Source organism: Anser cygnoides, chromosome 12, assembly GCF_040182565.1.
Source record: "Anser cygnoides isolate HZ-2024a breed goose chromosome 12, Taihu_goose_T2T_genome, whole genome shotgun sequence".
Lineage (NCBI taxonomy): Eukaryota > Metazoa > Chordata > Aves > Anseriformes > Anatidae > Anser > Anser cygnoides.
This window is the reverse complement of record NC_089884.1, coordinates 34550-51016: the sequence shown is the minus strand read 5'-3', so window position 1 is coordinate 51016 and position 16467 is coordinate 34550. Positions and strand designations below refer to the sequence as shown.

Here is a 16467-nt window from a genome sequence, read left to right as displayed (position 1 = left end):
GTGAGTGATGAACAGAGGTAGCTGTTATTTTTGGGGTGCGGCTGTCGCTGCACTTACTTTACTACATCAAATAGAGTAAATTCCAGTTTCTCTTTTAGAGGTGCTCTAGGTAGCTTCAGAGAACGGGTGGAAGCATCTGCCGTGTGGGGTAGGTAAGCGGCTGAGGTAAAGGAGGGGATGAGAGTAACTGTCCTGAGGGTGCAGTGGCTTTTATTGCTGTGGTAGCTTTCTCTTCTGCTTATCAGGTGCCACAGGCAAGGTGGGCTGTGATAGTCTTTAGAATAGCAGCAAAGCAGGTCACTGGAATGCTGTTTGGTTCCTGAGAAAGGTGTTGCAGAGGAAAAAGGTGGTCTGGCGTGGCAGCTCCCGATGGTGGTCTTCTTCAGTAGGTGAAGCGGTGCCTGAAGCCCCATCCCGTGTAGCCTGAGCACACCTCGCTGAGGTTGAAGCCTGCTTTCCAGCAGTTTCCAAAACTGTGTTGAGGCTGAAATAGTGTGTCTGAGTTTGTGTTGGGGTTGCTCCTTGGTGAGTGTAGGGATGAGTTTTAAGTTGGTGCAGCAGAGGGCCAGGCTCCGTTGTCCTGTATTGTGTTTTTTACCCATCAGCATAGCCTTTTGGTTTTCAGATAGCCTACTCAAGTACGTGATTTTTCCTGCGAGTGATATTATTACATGCAATTGATTTTTTTTTTGGCATGTAATCTGTTATGCTCCCAGATTTTTCTTTCTATATAAATAAAGGTTTGAGCTAATTCTAGTTGAAAAAATTTCAGTTACTTGCTTGGTCATATTGTCCTTTCAATATTCAAAGCTGTAGCAAAAGCATGGGTATTGTTGCTTCTAGAAACACCCCAGTTCTCTTGCCTGCAGTCTGCATGCTGTTGAGCTAAACCAGATTTAAAAAAAAACACAACACAGTAAACAGAAACAAGAAACAAACCACCACCACCACAGCTGCTGCTCCTGCTCTCTTTCTACTTTCTTGTGCTTTGCCCCTCCCCTTTCCCAGGTGATTGGGTTTGGGTGCTGGGCGGGGCCAAATGGTATATGAGCCCCAGGTATGCCATTAGAGAGTTCATTGTGCCTGGGCTGCTCTTTGGGGTAAGTGCTTTGTTTTTCCTTCAGTCAGTTGCAGGGTTCTTTGGGCAGGTTGGAGTCCATGGATTTCTAGATTTTAAGTGCTTGGAAATCACTTACTAGAGGGATATTTAGCAGAGGTTGCTGGCTCACTTGTTTTTGGGATGGTGGGATCCACTTGTGTTTTTGGGTTATATTTGAATCTCTAGACGTATGAAGCCACTTGTGTAACTCTCCAGAGGACTAAAAAGAGCTTGATTACACACTACGAGAGGCTTGACCACGTAGGCGCAGTATTACCAAGAGACTGAGCAGGGTCGTATCAAGAGTTACCTTTTTCATCTGTTAAGGGTAGATCTGTGATCGGCGCCGCCCGGGCACATTTTGGCGCGGCGCCGCCCGGGCACATTTTGGCGCGGCGCCGCCCGGGCACATTTTGGCGCGGCGCCGCCCGGGCACATTTTGGCGCGGCGCCGCCCGGGCACATTTTGGCGCGGCGCCGCCCGGGCACATTTTGGCGCGGCGCCGCCCGGGCACATTTTGGCGCGGCGCCGCCCGGGCACATTTTGGCGCGGCGCCGCCCGGGCACATTTTGGCGCGGCGCCGCCCGGGCACATTTTGGCGCGGCGCCGCCCGGGCACATTTTGGCGCGGCGCCGCCCGGGCACATTTTGGCGCGGCGCCGCCCGGGCACATTTTGGCGCGGCGCCGCCCGGGCACATTTTGGCGCGGCGCCGCCCGGGCACATTTTGGCGCGGCGCCGCCCGGGCACATTTTGGCGCGGCGCCGCCCGGGCACATTTTGGCGCGGCGCCGCCCGGGCACATTTTGGCGCGGCGCCGCCCGGGCACATTTTGGCGCGGCGCCGCCCGGGCACATTTTGGCGCGGCGCCGCCCGGGCACATTTTGGCGCGGCGCCGCCCGGGCACATTTTGGCGCGGCGCCGCCCGGGCACATTTTGGCGCGGCGCCGCCCGGGCACATTTTGGCGCGGCGCCGCCCGGGCACATTTTGGCGCGGCGCCGCCCGGGCACATTTTGGCGCGGCGCCGCCCGGGCACATTTTGGCGCGGCGCCGCCCGGGCACATTTTGGCGCGGCGCCGCCCGGGCACATTTTGGCGCGGCGCCGCCCGGGCACATTTTGGCGCGGCGCCGCCCGGGCACATTTTGGCGCGGCGCCGCCCGGGCACATTTTGGCGCGGCGCCGCCCGGGCACATTTTGGCGCGGCGCCGCCCGGGCACATTTTGGCGCGGCGCCGCCCGGGCACATTTTGGCGCGGCGCCGCCCGGGCACATTTTGGCGCGGCGCCGCCCGGGCACATTTTGGCGCGGCGCCGCCCGGGCACATTTTGGCGCGGCGCCGCCCGGGCACATTTTGGCGCGGCGCCGCCCGGGCACATTTTGGCGCGGCGCCGCCCGGGCACATTTTGGCGCGGCGCCGCCCGGGCACATTTTGGCGCGGCGCCGCCCGGGCACATTTTGGCGCGGCGCCGCCCGGGCACATTTTGGCGCGGCGCCGCCCGGGCACATTTTGGCGCGGCGCCGCCCGGGCACATTTTGGCGCGGCGCCGCCCGGGCACATTTTGGCGCGGCGCCGCCCGGGCACATTTTGGCGCGGCGCCGCCCGGGCACATTTTGGCGCGGCGCCGCCCGGGCACATTTTGGCGCGGCGCCGCCCGGGCACATTTTGGCGCGGCGCCGCCCGGGCACATTTTGGCGCGGCGCCGCCCGGGCACATTTTGGCGCGGCGCCGCCCGGGCACATTTTGGCGCGGCGCCGCCCGGGCACATTTTGGCGCGGCGCCGCCCGGGCACATTTTGGCGCGGCGCCGCCCGGGCACATTTTGGCGCGGCGCCGCCCGGGCACATTTTGGCGCGGCGCCGCCCGGGCACATTTTGGCGCGGCGCCGCCCGGGCACATTTTGGCGCGGCGCCGCCCGGGCACATTTTGGCGCGGCGCCGCCCGGGCACATTTTGGCGCGGCGCCGCCCGGGCACATTTTGGCGCGGCGCCGCCCGGGCACATTTTGGCGCGGCGCCGCCCGGGCACATTTATCTTAGATGGAGCTAACGAGCAGCTGAAGTAAAGCAACTGGGAAGAGAGAGGTATTGCAGCAGGTACGCTGTGGCTGTGAGGTGCCTCAGGGTGTGCTTTTCTCTCGTCTCTGCAGGTGCTTGGTGCAGTCTTGGACAGGGAAATGCCCGTGTCACGGAGCAGTGAGGGAAGGTGAGCGTGTTGTCAGCCTGGTCGTCCCTTAACCGAAGTGAAGGGACGTGGGGGGTTTATGTGGCAAGGTTTTGGTAGCAGGGGCTCTAGGGGTGGCTTCTGTGCAAAGAATCTAGAAGCTGCCCCATGTTAGGTAAGGGCCCCGCTGCTGAGCGGAGCCAATAAGGGGTGTTGTTTGCGCGTCTGTGAGAGCATATTTAAGACAGGAGAAAAAAAAAAAAACCACGCTGGTCCATGTAGCAGCTGGGAGAGCAAGAGGAGTGAGGAACAGCCTTGCAGGCGCCAAGGTCAGTGAAGAAGGAGGGGGAGAGGTACTCCAGGTGCCGGAGCAGAAGTCCCCTGCGGCCTGTGGCGAGGACCATGGTGAAGCAGGCTGTCCCCCTGCAGCCCACGGAGTACCACGGTGGAGCAGGGTTCCATGCTGCAGCTGGTGGAGGAGGCCACGGTGGAGCAGGTGGACCTGCACTGATGGAGGCTGCGGCCTGTGGAAGACCCTTGCCGGAGCAAATTCCGGGCCGGACCTGTAGACCGTGGAGAGGAGACCACGCAGGAGCAGGTGAGCTGGCAGGAGCTGCTGCCCGTGGGGGACCCAGGTTGGAGCAGTTTGCTCCTGAGGGATGGACCCCGTGGTATGGACCTACATCTGGAACAGTTCTGGAAGAGCTGCTGCCTGTGGGAAGGCCATGCCAGATCAGTTGACCAAGGACTGCATCCTGTGGGAGGAACCCCACAGCCCAGGGGATGAGGGCGTCCGAGAAGGAGTGGCGGCAAAGAAGCGCTATAGACTGACCATAAACACCAATCACCTGCACCGCTGGGGGGGAGAAGGTGGAAGAGGGTGGTTTGGGGGGGGGGAAGGTGCTTTTGGTTGCTTTCATTTGTTTCTCGCTTCTCTACATTGTGTAGTAATAAGCAATAAATCTTTCTATCTTTCTATGCTGAGTGTGTTTTGCCTATCACGATATTTACTGTGTAATCTCCTCGTCCTTATCTCAACCCTTGAGCCCTTTTTCCTTGTATTTTCTCCCTGTCCTTCTTTGAGGAGGGAGAGGGAGAGAGCGGTTTTGGTGGAGCTCGGTCGCCTACCCCTGTAAAACCACCACAGGGGAAGATGTTCAGGTGTTTCCCTCTGAGGGTCTGAGGTGAGGCTGTTTGGGACAGAGGAGCAGCGTGGCAGGTGGTGGCTTGCAAGCACAGAGGTCATTTTGTCCTTCTGTGTTCCCAGGTGGCATGGGTGGTGGTGGCCGTTCCTTTGGAGCTTGGATCTAACTTGCGGGTACAGAGGCAAGTGGACTGTTGTTTTGAAATGAAAACATTAAATATGGGGTGACTTCCGTTGTTGAGGGATGGGTGCTAATGCTGTCAGCTGAATGTTTGTCTTCTGACTGTGTTTTCCTTTGTTCAGGCTGAAACGCAGTGTGCAGTACAGGACATCACGACCCGAGCTACCTCTGGAGTGACTCTGGTGAGTGATGAACAGAGGTAGCTGTTATTTTTGGGGTGCGGTTGTCGCTGCAGTTTTTTTAACTATATCAAATAGAGTAAAATTCCAGTTTCTCTTTTAGAGGTGCTCTAGGTGGCTTCAGAGAACGGGTGGAAGCATCTGCCGTGTGGGGTAGGTAAGCGGCTGAGGTAAAGGAGGGGATGAGAGTAACTGTCCTGAGGGTGCAGTGGCTTTTATTATTGCTGTGGTTGCTTTCTCTTCTGCTTATTAGGTGCCACAGGCAAGGTGGGCTGTGATAGTCTTTGGAATAGGAGTAAAGCAGGTCACTGGAATGCTGTTTGGTTCCTGAGAAAGGTGTTGCAGAGGAAAAAGGTGGTCTGGCGTGGCAGCTCCTGATGGTGGTCGTCTTCAGTAGGTGAAGAGGTGCCTGAAGCCCCATGCCGTGTAGCCTGATCACGCCTCGCTGAGGTTGAAGCCTGCTTTCCAGCAGTTCCCAAAACTGTGTTGAGGCTGAAATGGTGTGTCTGTGTTTGGGTTGGGGTTGCTCCTTGGTGAGCGTAGGGATGAGTTTTAAGTTGGTGCAGCAGAGGGCCGGGCTCCATTGTCCTGTAGTGTGTTTTGACCCATCAGCATAGCCTTTTGGTTTACAGATAGCCTACTCAAGTACGTGATTTTTCCTGCGAGTGATGTTATTACATGGAATTGATTTTTTTTCTTTTTGTTTTGGCGCGTGATCTGTTATGCTCCCAGATTTTTCTTTCTTTGTAAAGAAAGGTTTGAGCTAATTCCAGCTGAAAAAATTTCAGTTGCTTGGTCGTGTTGTCCTTTCAATATTCAAAGCTGCAGCAAAAGCATGGGTATTGTTGCTTCTAGAAACACCCCAGTTCTCTTGTCTGCAGTCTGCATGCTGTTGAGCTAAACCAGATTTAAAAAAAAAAACAACAACACAGTAAACAGAAACAAGAAAGAAACCACCACAGCTGTTGCTCCTGGTCTCTTTCTACTTTCTTGTGCTTTGCCCCTCCCCTTTCCCAGGTGATTGGGTTTGGGTGCTGGGCGGGGCCAAATGGTATTTATATTTGAATCTCTAGACGTATGAAGCCACTTGTGTAACTCTCCAGAGGACTAAAAAGAGCCTGATTACACACTACAAGAGGCTTGACCACGTAGGCGCAGTATTACCAAGAGACTGAGCAGGGTCGTATCAGAGTTACCTTTTTCATCTGTAAAGGGTAGGTCTGTGATTACCCCTGCTGGGGCTGCTGTGTGTGCATGGCTTTTTGCCCACAGGCAAGGTGGGCTGTGATAGTCTTTGGAACAGTAGCAAAGCAGGTCACTGGAATGCTGTTTGGTTCCTGAGACAGGAGTTGTAGAGGAGAAAAGCTTTCAATATTCAAAATTTCAATTTCAATATTCAAAGCTGAAGCAAAAAAAAATAAACCACAGCTGCTGCTTCTCCTCTTTCTACTTTCTTGTGTTTTGCCCCTCCCCTTTCCCAGGTGATTGGCTTTGGGTTCCAGGGAGGGCCTAGTGGTCATTGAGTCACAGGCATCCCATCAGAGAGCTCATTCTGCCTGGGCTGCACTTTGGGGTAAGTGCTTTGTTTCTCCTTCAGTGAGTTGCAGGGGTCTTTAGGTGGTTAAGAGTCTATGGACTGATGCCTTTCCAAGTAGAGACCGGTACGCCCATCTTTGTGAGGTAACAACTAGTAGGATCTGTTAGAGTAAACCAATCTAGTAATAGGTGCCTGTATTGCATGCAGCTCTTCTTCAGGTGAGTAATTGTTATAGCATGTTTACGGATAGGATGGCAGTGTTACTGTGTGTGTTTACTTTGTGGTTCTGGGTCCGTTATGATTTTTGCCGAATTGCGGGGCTTACTTGTGAGTCTTTGCCTGTATGTCAAATATTATCAAAGTTACAACCTTGGCGGCAAAGCGATGCAGCAGGGTTTAGGAGATAAGTATCATCGAAGCTCCCTGTGTAAGCATGTGTCTGAAAAGAGCAGCAGTAGGCGTGTAAGGGGTAGTCTTTTTCAGGGTTAGGGACAGTTTGTTACAGTTTTGGAGCTTTTGCCTGTGGTTTGTGTGGCTGTAGAGTCTTTAGACGTTGCAGCCTTCTAGATTTTCAGTGCTTGGAATTCACGTAATAAAGGCGTGCTTAGGAGGTGTTGCCGGCTAACTCGTTTTTAAGAAATGGTGGGGTACGGTTCCTCGACCGCATAAGCACGGTAGTATTACCAAGAGACTGAGCAGGGTCCCCTTTTTCATCTGTAAAGGGTAAGTCTGTGATTGCTGCCATCTGGGCACATTTTCGTGCCCATCACTGCAGTTATTTACTACATCAATTAGAGTAAAATTCCGGTTTCTCTTTTGGAGGTGCTCTAGGTGGCTTCAGAGAACGGGTGGAAGCATCTGCCGTGTGGGGTAGGTAAGCGGCTGAGGTAAAGGAGGGGATGAGAGTAACTGTCCTGAGGGTGCAGTGGCTTTTATTGCTGCTGTGGTTGCTTTCTCTTCTGCTTATCAGGTGCCACAGGCAAGGTGGGCTGTGATAGTCTTTAGAATAGGAGCAAAGCAGGTCACTGGAATGCTGTTTGGTTCCTGAGAAAGGTGTTGCAGAGGAAAAAGGTGGTCTGGCGTGGCAGCTCCTGATGGTGGTCGTCTTCAGTAGGTGAAGCGGTGCCTGAAGCCCCATCCCGTGTAGCCTGAGCACGCCTCGCTGAGGTTGAAGCCTGCTTTCCAGCAGTTTCCAAAACTGTGTTGAGGCTGAAATGGTGTGTCTGTGTTTGGGTTGGGGTTGCACCTTGGTGAGCGTAGGGATGAGTTTTAAGTTGGTGCAGCAGAGGGCCAGGCTCCATTGTCCTGTAGTGTGTTTTGACCCATCAGCATAGCCTTTTGGTTTACAGATAGCCTACTCAAGTACGTGATTTTTCCTGCGAGTGATGTTATTACATGGAATTGATTTTTTTTTTTTTCTGGCGTGTGATCTGTAATGCTCCCAGATTTTTCTTTCTATATAAATAAAGGTTTGAGCTAAGTCTAGCTGAAAAAATTTCAGTTACTTGCTTGGTCATATTGTCCTTTCAATATTCAAAGCTGCAGCAAAAGCATGGGTATTGTTGCTTCTAGAATCACCCCAGTTCTCTTGTCTGCAGTCTGCATGCTATTGAGCTAAACCAGATTAAAGAAAAAACAAAAGAAAAACAAAAAAACAAACAAACAAAACACAAAACCAAAAAAAAAAACCACCAAAAAATCCGCACATCTGCTGTGCTGCTTGTGCTCTTTCTACTTTCTTGTGCTTTGCCCCTCCCCTTTCCCAGGTGATTGGGTTTGGGTGCTGGGCGGGGCCAAATGGTATATGAGCCCCAGGTATGCCATTGGAGAGTTCATTGTGCCTGGGCTGCTCTTTGGGGTAAGTGCTTTGTTTTTCCTTCAGTCAGTTGCAGGGTTCTTTGGGCAGGTTGGAGTCTATGGATTTCTAGATGTTAAGTGCTTGGAAATGACTTACTAGAGGGATATTTAGCAGAGGTTGCTGGCTCACTTGTTTTTGGGATGGTGGGATCCACTTGTGTTTTTGGGTTATATTTGAATCTCTAGATGTATGAAGCCACTTGTGTAACTCTCCAGAGGACTAAAAAGAGCCTGATTACACACTGCAAGAGGCTTGACCACGTAGGCGCAGTATTACCAAGAGACTGAGCAGGGTCGTATCAGAGTTACCTTTTTCATCTGTAAAGGGTAGGTCTGTGATTACCCCTGCTGGGGCTGCTGTGTGTGCATGGCTTTTTGCCCACAGGCAAGGTGGGCTGTGATAGTCTTTGGAACAGTAGCAAAGCAGGTCACTGGAATGCTGTTTGGTTCCTGAGACAGGAGTTGTAGAGGAGAAAAGCTTTCAATATTCAAAATTTCAATTTCAATATTCAAAGCTGAAGCAAAAAAAAAATAAACCACAGCTGCTGCTTCTCCTCTTTCTACTTTCTTGTGTTTTGCCCCTCCCCTTTCCCGGGTGATTGGCCTTGGGTTCCAGGGAGGGCCTAGTGGTCATTGAGTCACAGGCATCCCATCAGAGAGCTCATTCTGCCTGGGCTGCACTTTGGGGTAAGTGCTTTGTTTCTCCTTCAGTGAGTTGCAGGGGTCTTTAGGTGGTTAAGAGTCTATGGACTGATGCCTTTCCAAGTAGAGACCGGTACGCCCATCTTTGTGAGGTAACAACTAGTAGGATCTGTTAGAGTAAACCAATCTAGTAATAGGTGCCTGTATTGCATGCAGCTCTTCTTCAGGTGAGTAATTGTTATAGCATGTTTACGGATAGGATGGCAGTGTTACTGTGTGTGTTTACTTTGTGGTTCTGGGTCCGTTATGATTTTTGCCGAATTGCGGGGCTTACTTGTGAGTCTTTGCCTGTATGTCAAATATTATCAAAGTTACAACCTTGGCGGCAAAGCGATGCAGCAGGGTTTAGGAGATAAGTATCATCGAAGCTCCCTGTGTAAGCATGTGTCTGAAAAGAGCAGCAGTAGGCGTGTAAGGGGTAGTCTTTTTCAGGGTTAGGGACAGTTTGTTACAGTTTTGGAGCTTTTGCCTGTGGTTTGTGTGGCTGTAGAGTCTTTAGACGTTGCAGCCTTCTAGATTTTCAGTGCTTGGAATTCACGTAATAAAGGCGTGCTTAGGAGGTGTTGCCGGCTAACTCGTTTTTAAGAAATGGTGGGGTACGGTTCCTCGACCGCATAAGCACGGTAGTATTACCAAGAGACTGAGCAGGGTCCCCTTTTTCATCTGTAAAGGGTAAGTCTGTGATTGCTGCCATCTGGGCACATTTTCGTGCCCATCACTGCAGTTATTTACTACATCAATTAGAGTAAAATTCCGGTTTCTCTTTTGGAGGTGCTCTAGGTGGCTTCAGAGAACGGGTGGAAGCATCTGCCGTGTGGGGTAGGTAAGCGGCTGAGGTAAAGGAGGGGATGAGAGTAACTGTCCTGAGGGTGCAGTGGCTTTTATTGCTGCTGTGGTTGCTTTCTCTTCTGCTTATCAGGTGCCACAGGCAAGGTGGGCTGTGATAGTCTTTAGAATAGGAGCAAAGCAGGTCACTGGAATGCTGTTTGGTTCCTGAGAAAGGTGTTGCAGAGGAAAAAGGTGGTCTGGCGTGGCAGCTCCTGATGGTGGTCGTCTTCAGTAGGTGAAGCGGTGCCTGAAGCCCCATCCCGTGTAGCCTGAGCACGCCTCGCTGAGGTTGAAGCCTGCTTTCCAGCAGTTTCCAAAACTGTGTTGAGGCTGAAATGGTGTGTCTGTGTTTGGGTTGGGGTTGCACCTTGGTGAGCGTAGGGATGAGTTTTAAGTTGGTGCAGCAGAGGGCCAGGCTCCATTGTCCTGTAGTGTGTTTTGACCCATCAGCATAGCCTTTTGGTTTACAGATAGCCTACTCAAGTACGTGATTTTTCCTGCGAGTGATGTTATTACATGGAATTGATTTTTTTTTTTTTTCTGGCATGTAATCTGTTATGCTCCCAGATTTTTCTTTCTATATAAATAAAGGTTTGAGCTAAGTCTAGCTGAAAAAATTTCAGTTACTTGCTTGGTCATATTGTCCTTTCAATATTCAAAGCTGCAGCAAAAGCATGGGTATTGTTGCTTCTAGAATCACCCCAGTTCTCTTGTCTGCAGTCTGCATGCTATTGAGCTAAACCAGATTAAAGAAAAAACAAAAGAAAAACAAAAAACAAACAAACAAAACACAAAACCAAAAAAAAAAAACCACCAAAAAATCCGCACATCTGCTGTGCTGCTTGTGCTCTTTCTACTTTCTTGTGCTTTGCCCCTCCCCTTTCCCAGGTGATTGGGTTTGGGTGCTGGGCGGGGCCAAATGGTATATGAGCCCCAGGTATGCCATTAGAGAGTTCATTGTGCCTGGGCTGCTCTTTAGGGTAAGTGCTTTGTTTTTCCTTCAGTCAGTTGCAGGGTTCTTTGGGCAGGTTGGAGTCTATGGATTTCTAGATTTTAAGTGCTTGGAAATCACTTACTAGAGGGATATTTAGCAGAGGTTGCTGGCTCACTTGTTTTTGGGATGGTGGGATCCACTTGTGTTTTTGGGTTATATTTGAATCTCTAGACATATGAAGCCACTTGTGTAACTCTCCAGAGGACTAAAAAGAGCCTGATTACACACTACAAGAGGCTTGACCACGTAGGCGCAGTATTACCAAGAGACTGAGCAGGGTCGTATCAGAGTTACCTTTTTCATCTGTAAAGGGTAGGTCTGTGATCGGCGCCGCCCGGGCACATTTTGGCGCGGCGCCGCCCGGGCACATTTTGGCGCGGCGCCGCCCGGGCACATTTTGGCGCGGCGCCGCCCGGGCACATTTTGGCGCGGCGCCGCCCGGGCACATTTTGGCGCGGCGCCGCCCGGGCACATTTTGGCGCGGCGCCGCCCGGGCACATTTTGGCGCGGCGCCGCCCGGGCACATTTTGGCGCGGCGCCGCCCGGGCACATTTTGGCGCGGCGCCGCCCGGGCACATTTTGGCGCGGCGCCGCCCGGGCACATTTTGGCGCGGCGCCGCCCGGGCACATTTTGGCGCGGCGCCGCCCGGGCACATTTTGGCGCGGCGCCGCCCGGGCACATTTTGGCGCGGCGCCGCCCGGGCACATTTTGGCGCGGCGCCGCCCGGGCACATTTTGGCGCGGCGCCGCCCGGGCACATTTTGGCGCGGCGCCGCCCGGGCACATTTTGGCGCGGCGCCGCCCGGGCACATTTTGGCGCGGCGCCGCCCGGGCACATTTTGGCGCGGCGCCGCCCGGGCACATTTTGGCGCGGCGCCGCCCGGGCACATTTTGGCGCGGCGCCGCCCGGGCACATTTTGGCGCGGCGCCGCCCGGGCACATTTTGGCGCGGCGCCGCCCGGGCACATTTTGGCGCGGCGCCGCCCGGGCACATTTTGGCGCGGCGCCGCCCGGGCACATTTTGGCGCGGCGCCGCCCGGGCACATTTTGGCGCGGCGCCGCCCGGGCACATTTTGGCGCGGCGCCGCCCGGGCACATTTTGGCGCGGCGCCGCCCGGGCACATTTTGGCGCGGCGCCGCCCGGGCACATTTTGGCGCGGCGCCGCCCGGGCACATTTTGGCGCGGCGCCGCCCGGGCACATTTTGGCGCGGCGCCGCCCGGGCACATTTTGGCGCGGCGCCGCCCGGGCACATTTTGGCGCGGCGCCGCCCGGGCACATTTTGGCGCGGCGCCGCCCGGGCACATTTTGGCGCGGCGCCGCCCGGGCACATTTTGGCGCGGCGCCGCCCGGGCACATTTTGGCGCGGCGCCGCCCGGGCACATTTTGGCGCGGCGCCGCCCGGGCACATTTTGGCGCGGCGCCGCCCGGGCACATTTTGGCGCGGCGCCGCCCGGGCACATTTTGGCGCGGCGCCGCCCGGGCACATTTATCTTAGATCGAGCTAACGAGCAGCTGAAGTAAAGCAACTGGGAAGAGAGAGGTATTGCAGCAGGTACGCTGTGGCTGTGAGGTGCCTCAGGGGGTGCTTTTCTCTCGTCTCTGCAGGTGCTTGGTGCAGTCTTGGACAGGGAAATCCCCGTGTCACGGAGCAGTGAGGGAAGGTGAGCGTGTCAGCCTGGTCGTCCCTTAACCAAAGTGAAGGGACATGGGGGGTTTATGTGGCAAGGTTTTGGTAGCAGGGGGCTCTAGGGGTGGCTTCTGTGCGAAGAATCTAGAAGCTGCCCCATGTTAGGTAAGGGCCCCGCTGCTGAGCGGAGCCAATAAGTGATGTTGTTTGCGTGTCTGTGAGAGCATGTTTAAGACAGGAAAAAAAAAAAAAAACAAAGACGCTGTGCCATGCAGCAGCTGGGAGAGCAAGAGGAGTGAGGAACAGCCTTGCAGGCGCCAAGGTCAGTGAAGAAGGAGGGGGAGAGGTACTCCAGGTGCCGGAGCAGAAGTCCCCTGCGGCCTGTGGCGAGGACCATGGTGAAGCAGGCTGTCCCCCTGCAGCCCACGGAGTACCACGGTGGAGCAGGGTTCCATGCTGCAGCTGGTGGAGGAGAGCACGGTGGAGCAGGTGGACCTGCACTGATGGAGGCTGCGGCCTGTGGAAGACCCTTGCCGGAGCAGATTCCGGGCCGGACCTGTAGACCGTGGAGAGTAGACCACGCAGGAGCAGGTGAGCTGGCAGGAGCTGCTGCCCGTGGGGGACCCAGGTTGGAGCAGTTTGCTCCTGAGGGGTGGACCCCGTGGTATGGACCTACATCTGGAACAGTTCTGGAAGAGCTGCTGCCTGTGGGAAGGCCATGCCAGATCAGTTGACCAAGGACTGCATCCTGCGGGAGGAACCCCACAGCACAGGGGATGAGGGCGTCCGAGGAGGAGTGGCGGCAAAGAAGCGCTATAGACTGACCATAAACACCGATCACCTGCACCGCTGGGGGGGAGAAGGTGGAAGAGGGTGGTTGGGGGGGAAGGTGCTTTTGGTTGCTTTCGTTTGTTTCTCATTTCTCTACATTGTGTAGTAATAAGCAATAAATCTTTCTATCTTTCTATGCTGAGTGTGTTTTGCTTATCACGATATTTACTGTGTAATCTCCTCATCCTTATCTCAATCCTTGAGCCCTTTTTCCTTGTATTTTCTCCCTGTCCTTCTCTGAGGAGGGAGAGGGAGAGAGCGGTTTTGGTGGAGCTCGGTCGCCTACCCCTGTAAAACCACCACAGGGGAAGATGTTCAGGTGTTTCCTTCTGAGGGTCTGAGGTGAGGCTGTTTGGGACAGAGGAGCAGTGTGGCAGGTGGTTGCTTGCAAGCACAGTGGTCGTTTTGTCCTTCTGTGTTACCAGGTGGCATGGGTGATGGTGGCCGTTCCTTTCGAGCTTGGATCTAACTTGCAGGTACAGAGGCAAGTGGACTGTTGTTTTGAAATGAAAACATTAAATATGGGGTCACTTCTGTTGTTGAGGGATGGGTGCTAATGCTGTCAGCTGAATGTTTGTCTTCTGACTGTGTTTTCCTTTGTTCAGGCTGAAACACAGTGTGCAGTACAGGACGTCACGACCCGAGCTACCTCTGGAGTGACTCTGGTGAGTGATGAACAGAGGTAGCTGTTATTTTTGGGGTGCGGTTGTCGCTGCAGTTTTTTTAACTATCTCAAATAGAGTAAAATTCCAGTTTCTCTTTTGGAGGTGCTCTAGGTGGCTTCAGAGAACGGGTGGAAGCATCTGCCACGTGGGGTCGGTAAGCGGCTGAGGTAAAGGAGGGGATGAGAGTAACTGTCCTGAGGGTGCAGTGGCTTTTATTGCTGTGGTTGCTTTCTGTTCTGCTTATCAGGTGCCACAGGCAAGGTGGGCTGTGATAGTCTTTAGAATAGGAGCAAAGCAGGTCACTGGAATGCTGTTTGGTTCCTGAGAAAGGTGTTGCAGAGGAAAAAGGTGGTCTGGCGTTGCAGCTCCTGATGATGGTGGTCGTCTTCAGTAGGTGAAGAGGTGCCTGAAGCCCCATCCCGTGGAGCCTGAGCACGCCTCGCTGAGGATGAAGCCTGCTTTCCAGCAGTTCCCAAAACTGTGTTGAGGCTGAAATGGTGTGTCTGTCTTTGGGCTGGGGTTGCACCTTGGTGAGTGTAGGGATGAGTTTTAAGCTGGTGCAGCAGAGGGCCAGGCTCCATTGTCCTGTAGTGTGTTTTGACCCATCAGCATAGCCTTTTGGTTTACAGATAGCCTACTCAAGTACGTGATTTTTCCTGCGAGTGATGTTATTACATGGAATTGTTGTTTTTTTTTTTTGTTTTGGCGTGTGATCTGTAATGCTCCCAGATTTTTCTTTCTTTGTAAAGAAAGGTTTGAGCTAATTCCAGCAGAAAAAATTTCAGTTGCTTGGTCGTATTGTCCTTTCAATATTCAAAGCTGCAGCAAAAGCATGGGTATTGTTGCTTCTAGAAACACCCCAGTTCTCTTGTCTGCAGTCTGCATGCTATTGAGCTAAACCAGATTTAAAAAAAAAACAGCACAGTAAACAGAAAGAAGAAACAAACCACCACAGCTGTTGCTCCTGCTCTCTTTCTACTTTCTTGTGCTTTGCCCCTCCCCTTTCCCAGGTGATTGGGTTTGGGTGCTGGGCGGGGCCAAATGGTATATGAGCCCCAGGTATGCCATTAGGGAGTTCATTGTGCCTGGGCTGCTCTTTGGGGTAAGTGCTTTGTTTTTCCTTCAGTCAGTTGCAGGGTTCTTTGGGCAGGTTGGAGTCTATGGATTTCTAGATTTTAAGTGCTTGGAAATCACTTACTAGAGGGATATTTAGCAGAGGTTGCTGGCTCACTTGTTTTTGGGATGGTGGGATCCACTTGTGTTTTTGGGTTATATTTGAATCTCTAGACGTATGAAGCCACTTGTGTAACTCTCCAGAGGACTAAAAAGAGCTTGATTACACACTGCAAGAGGCTTGACCACGTAGGTGCAGTACTACCAAGAGACTGAGCAGGGTCGTATCAGAGTTACCTTTTTCATCTGTAAAGGGTAAGTCTGTGATTAGCCCTGCTGGGGCTGCTGTGTGTGCATGGCTTTTTGGCATTTGTGGTGCTCAGTTGTTTTTTTTGTGTGTGTATGGTATTACTTTTTTTTTTTTCTTTGGAGAGCCAAATAGTGTGTGCGCTGAGCGTGGTTGGCAGGAGGAGGTGGGGAATTGTCTGGCAGGGGAGCTGTTCAGGACTGGTAGGTTTGGTTTCTAGGAGCGTTTGGCATCCTTCCTGTGCGATGCCACTGATTGTTGGGCAGGAACATTCCAGCTCGTGTGTCTTAAACAACGTAGCTTGTGCAGTGTGTGTTGTGTGGCCCGGGCAGAGTTTGCCGCGGCGCTGTGAGCGAAGGATCTCAGTTCGAGCTGGTGAGCAGCTGAAGTAAAGGATCTGGGAAGAGAGAGGTATTGCAGCAGGTACGCTGTGGCTGTGAGGTGCCTCAGGGTGTGCTTTTCTCTTGTCTCTGCAGGGGCTTCATGCAGTCTTGGACAGGGAAATCCCCGTGTCACGGAGCAGTGAGGGAAGGTGGGAGTTCTATCAGCCTGGTGATCCCTTATCTGAAGCGAAGGGAAGACATTCGGGTGTTTCCCTCTGAGGGTCTGAGGTGAGGCTGTTTGGGACAGAGGAGCAGTGTGGCAGGTGGTTGCTTGCAAGCACAGTGGTCATTTTGTCCTTCTGTGTTCCCAGGTGGCATGGGTGGTGGTGGCCGTTCCTTTCGAGCTTGGATCTAACTTGCAGGTACAGAGGCAAGTGGACTGCTGTTTTGAAATGAAAATATTAAATATGGGGTGACTTCTGTTGTTGAGGGATGGGTGCTAATGCTGTCAGCTGAATGTTTGTCTTCTGACTGTGTTTTCCTTTGTTCAGGCTGAAACGCAGTGTGCAGTACAGGACGTCACGACCCGAGCTACCTCTGGAGTGACTCTGGTGAGTGGTGAACAGAGGTAGCTGTTATTTTTGGGGTGCGGTTGTTGCTGCACTTACTTTACTACATCAAATAGAGTAAAATTCCAGTTTCTCTTTTAGAGGTGCTCTAGGTGGCTTCAGAGAACGGGTGGAAGCATCTGCCACGTGGGGTAGGTAAGCAGCTGAGGTAAAGGAGGGGATGAGAGTAACTGTCCTGAGGGTGCTGTGGCTTTTATTGCTGTGGTTGCCTTCTCTTCTGCTTATCAGGTGCCACAGGCAAGGTGGGCTGTGATATTCTTTAGAATAGGAGCAAAGCAGGTCACTGGAATGC

The 16467-nt window shown here is 53.3% G+C and overlaps 1 long non-coding RNA gene across 1 annotated transcript; it reads left to right on the top strand.

The window, feature by feature from the left end:
• The first annotated feature begins 13561 nt into the window (after positions 1 to 13561).
• LOC136791792 (uncharacterized) lies at positions 13562 to 16035 on the top strand. Its single transcript, XR_010834521.1, has 3 exons — positions 13562 to 13614; positions 13744 to 13803; positions 13906 to 16035. It is a non-coding gene; the product is annotated as an uncharacterized lncRNA (long non-coding RNA).
• The last annotated feature ends 432 nt before the right edge of the window (positions 16036 to 16467 follow it).